Raw genomic sequence first — 9,391 nt, forward strand, 5'->3', positions numbered from 1 at the left:
TCACCAAAGGCTACCATAATGAATAATGTAGTTCTAGACTGCTAGTTCCTTGAGAGTAAAAACTATCTTCAATCTCTGCATCCCCTCCGAACCCAGGCAATGTAAGAAATAGGAAATAGTCCAAGGATATTTCCATATTTTAGGTTCTTGGAAAAGTGAAGAAGTGAAGACATACTGAAATAAAAATTATGCTATAGTTTAATGTTTCTCTTGCATTTATGAAGTAGCTTTACTGTTCTGTTCTCAAGATAATTACAGGATTAAAATATTAAATATTGGTGTGTGATGACAATATCTAAGAACAGTCATCACACTCAATTAACTTCGTGCTATCAGCTTAGCAAATATAAAAGATACATTAAGACAACAATGAATCCTGCTTTTAAATCTTCCATGTACTCTCAGTTCGAAGTGTATGTATGGTAACGTACAACACAATCAGCTCGTTAATATGTGAGGTAGAAAGGAGTTTAGAACAAGACATATGACAATATGCAGAGAGCTACTCTTTCAAATTCAGGCTTACTGGAAGAAACTATTAGGGGAGATTGTGAGAAAATTGTTGAATGAAGAACTTGGGACTTGATGTTTTCTATTTATGCTTGTCAACTATTATTTCACCTATCCTCAGAAGGAAAAAAAATCAACATTATTGACATTCTGGGAGTTGTAAAAACATTAACATTTTTTGAAGATAATTCATTGTTTTAGCTCTTATTTATCTCTTGTACAATTCTGGAAAACTCGCAAGTCATATTATTATCAATAGGGAAGAATATGAAAGCTTTAACTCTTGCTTGAAATGAGGGAAAGGGCCAAGGGACAAAATAATCATCATAAGCATATTTATTGTTCATTTTCGCAACTGTTTCCACAAACAACTTGACATGGCTTGTGTAATCACACACAGAATGTAAGTGATTGTAGATGAATCAAAGTGAGAGAAGACCCAAATTTATTTATTTATTTATTTTTTGGTACCGGTGGGTAAATTGAACTCAGGACCTTGTGCTTGCCAGGCAGGCACTTGTGTCACTGAGTTATATCCCCAGCAGAAGACCCAAATTTAAATAGAAAGTTCTGACTGGGGAACAAAGTAGAATGTAGATATGCAGCCATGGGTACATGGCTTTCACTCAGAACTTTGCTGCAGCTAAGGTGAAAAGGGAAACACACTCAAAGGAACATCAGTTACTCAAGGGTAGCCACACATTTCATGGTACAGTACTTGGCTCTGGAAAAGTAAAAATCAGCTTCACAGTAAAGGCAAGGTGGGTTCTGTGGAGCTGTCCCTTCTAGAACTCCTTAATATAAGCAGAAGCCAAAATAAAAGTCAGGAACCACTCCAGGTAGGGGTGACAGTCAGTGTGGATGAGCTCAGGACCAAATAGTCACGTATACACCTTCCAGGTGGACTGGCTAGCCAGTAGCTCTCTTTAGGCAGATGCAGAATGTTCAGAATTCAGTTAATGTGATTGGCAGGTGGTAGGGGCTGACAGGCTTTTGTAGAGTAAGTGACCTCCTTAAGATTGTCACCTTAGTAGGAACATTCCTCCATGTATGACAGGTAGAGGGAGCTCCTGCAGGCAATCTAGGATTTTCCTTAAAAATCAACTCTAAGAAAAAAGTATTCAAGACCATCAAATTCTGTCATAAAGGAATGAAATCTTTCAAGTCTTGCTTCTATTTTTTTTTTTTTTTTTAAGTTCACATTCACTACCAACACTTAGAGATCAAAAGATTTCAACTCTGGCAACCCTGGAAGCTATACCACATCACATGCAAACATTCTGCTCAGCTGAATATACAGCACTAACTCATGTGCCCAGGCTGTTTGCACTGGAATGTCCTGTTGGAGAATGATGAAGAATTCAAAGAAATCATTAGTTCACTCCGACTACAGAAAAATATAAATAGTGCTTTCATGAAATGTCTGGCTTTCAGCAAAGTGAACTGGTCAATCTACCTGGAAGATTTATTTGTAAAACAAATCTGGATTTTAGTTACTGGATCTAGGCCAGTATTAGTTGGGAGGATGTGTACTGAGATAATTATTTTAGTTTTGAAACAGACGATCTTGGTCCATTCTTTGTGACAAATGGTGAGCAACAAGATTAACTATATATTAATGTTCTGATGTATCCAGACAACTATTCTATTAATCTAGGCTTTCAAAGTCATGTAGTAGTTCTGCTTTTATTAGAGCTGGGATTTTATATTTAACTCATACAATTTAACCTGAAACCAATTCTTACTCAGAATCAAAACATGAGAAATAACAAAGCCTGCAAACATTCTTTTAAAAGCAAGGTTCATTTTTTTCTAATTTTAAAAATGTATATTATCAGCAACTCAGAAAATAAGAAAAATTTAATTTTTTTCCAATTATCTATTTTGAAAAATTTCAAACCAGCTGTTACAGTCTGTATCTTAAATGTCCCCAAAGAACTAGGTCCCATGGCTTGGTACCCAGAATGGTGATATTGGAAGGTGGTAGAATCTTCACGAGGCAAGGGTGTCTTTAGGTCACTGAGGATGTGTCCTTGAAGGGTACTGTGGGAAACTGGCCCCTTCCTTGTTCTTTTCTTGCTGCCTGGCCATAAATTGAGTGATTTTGCTCTGCTACATAGTCCTATCATAATGTGCTGCCTTACCACAGGCTTAAAAAAAACAGGTTCAATTGATCATGGACTGAAGCCTCCAAAACTGTGAGCCGAGATAAACTTTTTCACTTCATAAGGTGATAATCGCAGATATTTTGTTACAGTGATGGAAAGCTAAGTAACACACCAGCAAATACAGATATGCAGGCCAATCCACTCAGTTGCAAATGCTGTCAACAAATTTACTCAGAGCTTCTTGGCAGACAATATGAAAAGGGACAGTGAACCAGTTATGCAATTTATATTGCCTATAAGGAGAAACACATCTGTTACTCAAGAGTAGCCAAATGGCTTAATGTCAACTCTCCTGGTCTTCTTTTTAACCCCATGGAAATGGCCCTGGCATATTTCTGCCTGTGCTGGAGGGATCCTGTGCCTTCCTGACATGCAGCAAAGGACAACGCCATGACTTCATTAAACAGAACTGATTGCTCCCTCCTCTGTATCCCTGTTTGCAACCCTCATTTCACTTCATAGATTCTATTATAGCATGCAATAATTGTATTATAGTTACAGTACATGTGTACCTTGCTTTAAAAACATCTATGGCAACTAGTTATATACTTATGCGTTTCTGTCTCCAAACTGGCTTCTTGAATATTATATCACAGACATAGTATTTGGACAGAGGTTGGTGCACCACACCTTGTCCCTGAGTGCTTCAGGAAATGACCTGAGTAGGATTTTAAGTTGTGCTGTTACAAATAAATGAATCTCATATAAAGTTGGGGAGATTGTATTTTCTCCCTGATGGATTTCATCTATGCCTAGGGCTTAATTGAACCATTACAGTTAATGTCCTTCAGATCTATTTCATTTTTAAAACAACCTTATTCCTCATTCACTGACCTGCATAACTGATGGTTTATCGGACAGTTTCCTTCAAGTGTGTAGGTTTTCTTCAGGACACACTCACAGCACTGTCCTCAAGAGGGGCCCTAATAAACTGTAATCCTTTTCTAGATAAAGGAGAAAGCAACAGGAAACCAACTATCACCTTTCTTATTAGTGGTTTCTTCCTGTCGTAACAAATTACTACAAACTTTGTGATTTAAAGCAATACAGATTTATTATCCTACAGTGTAGAGGTCAGAAGTCCTACTAAATTTCTTTGCCTTTCCCCGCTTCTAGAAGCTGCGTGTATTCCTCGGATTCCTCTTGAAGGTCGACAGTGTAGCATCTTCAAATCCTTCTGACCTCTGCTTCCATCATCACATCTCCTCCTCTGACCCTGACTTCCTGCTGCCAGTCCAGCCAGTAATCCAAGATAATCTCCCCAGATCCTCAGTCACATCTGCAAGGTCTCTTTTGCCATGCAGTGCAACACGTACAGGGACTAGGGTGTGGTCATTTTATGGACCATTATTCTATGCAACACACCTGAAAAAGTTGGTAGTGGATATTACCCGTGGACAGAGAGTTTCCGAATGTTACACGATATAATTAAGTTGGTTTACTCGCTTTATGGCCCCAAATAGGCACCCTGTTTCCACTCCCTGCTCCTAGAGAAGCAGAGAACACCAGGACAGTTCCCCAAAGACAGGGCAGTTTCTCCTTTTAAATTCACCAATCAAGGAATTACTCCAGCAGGGAATGAGTTGGGTCAGGTGCAGCAAGAAGCCAGGAGTGAAGGAGCCATTCTGAAGAGAGTAAGTGTCTCCTCAAGAAATAAATGCACATTTGAATTCATCATTACCCACATATTCAGTCATCTCATCTGATAACATAAGGAATGTTATCATCCTTAGGTAAGCAGGAGTAGTCATCTTAGGTACCTATGGAAAACCCAGACGTATCTTTCTTTCCATCTTGATAAATGTTATTGCTATCACTGTTTTACTTACTCATTCACCCTCTACTCATACTAAGGATTCAACCCAGGGCCCTTGCGCTGACCTACAGCCTCAGACCTTTTCAATATTTCACTCTGAGATAGTCTAAGTCGTTAAATTGGCCAGTGTTGGTAAAGCAGAAATCCTCACCGAAACGCAGCCATTTAGTCCAATGTAGGTGCAGTCATTCTGTTTTCTGCTGAGGAACTTGGCTAAATCACATGATTTCTTATCAAAGTGAAATTTCTGCGAATGTGCTAAAAACAATTTTGCTACATACAACTGTGCTCGCCACAAGCTACCCATTATACTATGGCCTTCAGCTGTGCTTATCTTAGCTTTTTTTTTTTTTTTTTCCAGTACCGGGAATCGAACTCACGACCTTGCGCTTGACAGACAGGAGCTGTGCTGCTGAGCTAAATCCCCAGACCCTGTCTTAGCTTTTGTAACTCCCACTATAAAAAAGACATCCTATAAAAAAGACAAACTTTTTGTAATCAGCGTCTCACACTTTGGAGACGACTCCTCTGGGGGTCCGACAGCGTTAAATAAAATTTCCTTTCTTCTCTCGAGCTCCTGGCTACTGTCGACTGAATATTCCTGCAACGCCCACTGCTCGTCTGCCTCTCTTGGGAGAAAGATTTTACATACCGGATAGGCTTTATAGTCCAAAAAGTACCTTTACATACATTATTTCTTCTTAGCCTCACAAGTCTCCAGTAGGCAGGACGGGTATTACACTTACACTTGTCTATTTTTAAAATTTTTGTTGTTGTTGTTGCGATCCCAGGGCCTTAGATACGCTAGGCAAGTGCACTACAAGTCAGCTATACCTCCGGCCCTGGTTCCACTTACTGAATGAGAGACTGAGTCAGGGAGGATTCAAGCGTTGGCCCATCACACCTCGCTACCTGGGCGTGAGCCGCGCGCTCGGCCGCTTCGGGTCCCAGTGCCTGCAGAACCTCCTCGTACCTCGCACAACTTGCGACCGAGCCGCGTCCTACCGGACGAGGACACCGCTCTCTCCACCGGCGCGCCGGACCTTCCCACCCCTAGTGACACGCACCGGTGACGCAACACAGTGACGCGTGGTGAGGCGCTGACCCGGAGCCAGGTGCCGGCCGGGGGTGGAGCACACCTTGGGGGCCCCGCTGAGGAGGGCCCGCCTGTCAGGCGGGCTGGGAGGAGCCGCAGAAGCGCCCGGAGGCGATCCCTCAGTCCTAAAGCTGGGGCTCCGCGGGACCGCAGTCCCGGTTGCTAAGTGACGCCAGCGCGCAGAAGCGCGTGCGCGGCCACGGCGCTGTGCGTAAAAGCGGACGCGCGCCGCGACGGCGGCGGTGGCGGCGGCGGCGAGGACGGCGGCGACGGCAGAGGCAGAGGGGGCGGTGGCTACGAGGGGGCAGCGCAGCAAGCGGAAGAGGCATCGGTGCTCGCGGCTAGCTCGCCTAGGAACATCGTTGGGGTGAGTAGCCGGGCCTCGCAGGGGAGGACAGGCCTGGCCGCACCTGCTGCGCGGGCCCGGGGCGCGGGGACGCGCGCCCTCTCCGTACCCGCGCGCGCTGCTCCACGCCCCTCTGCCGTTTTTTCCGGGGGCGGGGAAGGAGCATGGACGGGGGCTGACGAGGGTCAATTCCTTGGCCCCGGCGCCCTGGGAAGTGGTAGTGAGGGGCTGGAGGAGACTCGTAGTTCTGGAAGGTGGTTGTGTACGCGCACGCGCGTGTGTGTAGAGTGGTGTTTTGGGGTGGGTCTGCCAGGCTCCCAAACGGACAAGTTCCTGCCCTGAGGCGCGGTTGCCAGAGACGACTGGAGGCAGAGTCCAGGACCCCGCAATGCCTTAGGGTGCGAGGGACTCCGGGGATCGTCAGAGCCCCAGCCCTGTCCAGTCACCGAGTAGGAGTCGGTTGTTATGGAGAGAGTTGTGAATCAGTGCCTGCGTGCGCATCAGACACACCCATGACCTGGGGAAGGCGACCTGTCAGGGTAGACGCTACCTGTTGCCTGGTTTCCAGCCTCACGTGTCTGTCCTTGTGCTGCATGTTATTTCATCAGTGGAGTTACAGATTTTGAGGCTAAGGGGCTGATATCCGTCCTCACTCGTTAATCCCTCAGAAACAAATCTGCGGCTACATTTTGCAGAACCTTTTATACTTTGGTCGTTATTAAGGCCGAGGAAGTTTGGAAACATTTTTTATTTTTTTCCTAAAAGCAGAATGGGCTTGCTTTTTACCAGACAGAGAATACATATTCTGGTCAACGTGTGAGGTGATTTGGAGAAGCCAAAGTATAAAGGTGAGGCAGATCGTGAGCCCAGAGCTCTCTTTAGTATGTGGGCCCCGCTCACGGGTAGGTGTTGTGGTTATCATTGGAAGGAGTCACTTTTTTCCTGAGTTGATGATAACTAAGGCAATGCCTAGAACTGGTAAAAAGACTGAACTGAAATTTAATCATGCTTTGGGCGAGAAGATTTAGGAAAATAACTTCAAAGCTTTTATCAAGATCTGAAGTTTTCTGATTCCGTCTCGTAACTGAGGATCTATAATGTATGTTTCGTGAGCTTGTTACATGTTGAAACCTGTAAACCTTGCTCTGTAACTCTTAAGAGTACCCAGAATTCAAAAACTCTGGACTGTAATATCTTTTAGGACAGGAATTGCTTCTGTTTTCTTCCTTGCCATGTCTCCTAACACCTGAAAATGTGCTTGCCACAGAATAAGCACCCAGTAGATACGTGTTGTGTTTCACACTGGGCATAATTGGTGTATCATTGTATACAAAGCATTTAGTTCTGCCCCTCACCTGTTTAATACACGTGCCCTCTCCAGTGTTACACTATATGTGGGAGGAGGAGTATGAGGTTACAAATAACATAGAAAGGTTACAAATAACGTACAAAGACTTGGCTTTTTTCATTTAAGAGCAGACTAGCCAGGAGAAGAAAGCATATATATATAGATAGATAGATATGTATATATCTATATATATATACACACACATATATATGAAATCAAATGAGATACTACTGTAAACAAGTGTTATATGAAGACTGTAAATGCAGTACACAGTAGTTTGAGTTAGGGAACTCCGGAACAGGTAAGATTTGAACTGGTCTTTGAAGGAGATGTAAAATTAGAAAAGATGTAAGAAATTATGTGCTGAAAGTTAATGTGAATTGGTCATCTAGGGAGTATAGTGAGACATATGACTGGAGCAGAAGGTCAGTGATACATAAATATGAGATAAAGTTTAACATGGTATGAAGGGAAATTGTTAAAGGCTAAGGGAGACTTAGCAACATCTTAGTTATCACAGGATAAGCCTGCTGACAAGATGGGATGGAGATTGTTAGAATAGTTTTAAACAACAGTGAGTGTTGTTATTTTTACTTAAGGACTATTTTGTTCAAACCGGGATCAAGTAGGTATGTTGCATATTTTGATTGCAGTTACTAATTGCGATAAATGCCTCATGAGTGTGTATGTACCATAGTCAACAGCACATATCTCATCTTCTGAAATTTATTTGATGGGTGTAGTTCCTTCTGTTGAAAATTTACTGAAATGACATATATTTCAGTAAATAGATGTGCTTTCTTGTCCTGTCCAGTCTGCTGTCAGAGGAAAAAAGCCAAGTCTTCTATGTTTTTTATAACCTTACAACCTCACAAAGTATCATCTAGCCATACTCAGTGACACAGTTTTGCCTGGGATTATCTCTCATAGTGATCTTTGAGTTTTGCAGTTACTGCTGATTCTGTATAAAATAAAATGTTAGTTGGGAAAGAAATCTTTCTGAAGGATATTGACAAGAACTGACAAAATGATTTGACAGGTAAAGACACTGCTGCTGAATATTGAGCTATTTATAACATCTTTTGTAGTAGGAAAATTCTTTTGAGTGGTATGTAAACTTAAGGTTGAATTGCTAACGAAGGTGTGTAGAGTTGCACAGCAAATGTTGCATTATTAAACAACTCAGCAAATATTCATCGGGTGCTGGCTGGACTAGCCATTCGTTGCGTGCTGTGCAAACAGATGAATAAAATAAGTGCCCATCAGGGGATAAACCACTAGACATGTTGTGATAAATTGTGCTAGGGAAATAGATAACTTTGGCTGGAGAAAAAAAATGATAGTCAAGAAAGCTTTGAATAGCTAGGTATGGTGGCATACACCTGTAATCCCAGCACTTAGGGGAAAATTCGAGACCAGCCTGGGCTATAAAGTGAGGTCAAAGCCAGCCTGAACTACATAGCTAGACCCTGTCTCAAAAAGACAAAAAAAACAAATCCAAAAAACAAACAAACAAAAATTTTGAAGTGAAGAAGATGGAGTTTCACCCTGAAGGTTAAGTAAAATTTTGCCACATGTAAAGGAGAAGACAGCATTCCAACCAGAGGTGACAGCACAAACAGTGTTATTAAGGATTAAAACTGAATTTTTTTTGGAAATGTCTTGAGTTGTTTCCTGTACGGTTGATGCATAACAGTAGTGGTGAGACAGGAAATGTGTTCTTGGAGCCAAATTATGAGAGTGTCTTCTACTCCACTGAAAAAGTGTAGCTCCTCTTCCCTCCATTTAATTGGCAATGGAGAGCCATGGAAAGTAGAATAACCAGATCACAAAGTTAATTGACAGTTTATGTGCAGACTGCATTAGAGTGGAGGGGCAGGGAGATCAATTAGAATGTAGCTGAGAGATGTTAGGCCAAAGGACAGTGGAAATGGATAGTTTGTAGAGACATTTTATTTTATTTATTTTATATTTTTTGGTACTGGGAATCGAACTCAGGACCTTGTGCTTGCCAGGCAGGTGCTTGTGCCACTGAGCTATATCCCAGACCCTGTAGAGACATTTTATTTTTTTTTTTTATTTTTTTATTTTTTTAAATTTTTTATTT

General features: G+C 42.2%; 1 protein-coding gene across 2 annotated transcripts in view; it reads left to right on the top strand.

Moving 5' to 3' along the window:
• Positions 1-5,823: 5,823 nt before the first annotated feature.
• The window catches only part of Btbd9 (BTB (POZ) domain containing 9), a gene marked incomplete at its 3' end in the record, with an annotated part of 379,800 nt that continues 376,232 nt past the window's right edge, over positions 5,824-9,391 (top strand). Inside the window, 1 exon segment of one of the 2 annotated variants that reach the window (XM_005390124.2) lies at positions 5,824-5,957. 2 annotated transcript variants of the gene reach the window in all.

This window comes from Chinchilla lanigera, unplaced genomic scaffold (assembly GCF_000276665.1).
Source record: "Chinchilla lanigera isolate Chin_1 unplaced genomic scaffold, ChiLan1.0 scaffold00036, whole genome shotgun sequence".
Taxonomy (NCBI): Eukaryota; Metazoa; Chordata; class Mammalia; order Rodentia; family Chinchillidae; genus Chinchilla; species Chinchilla lanigera.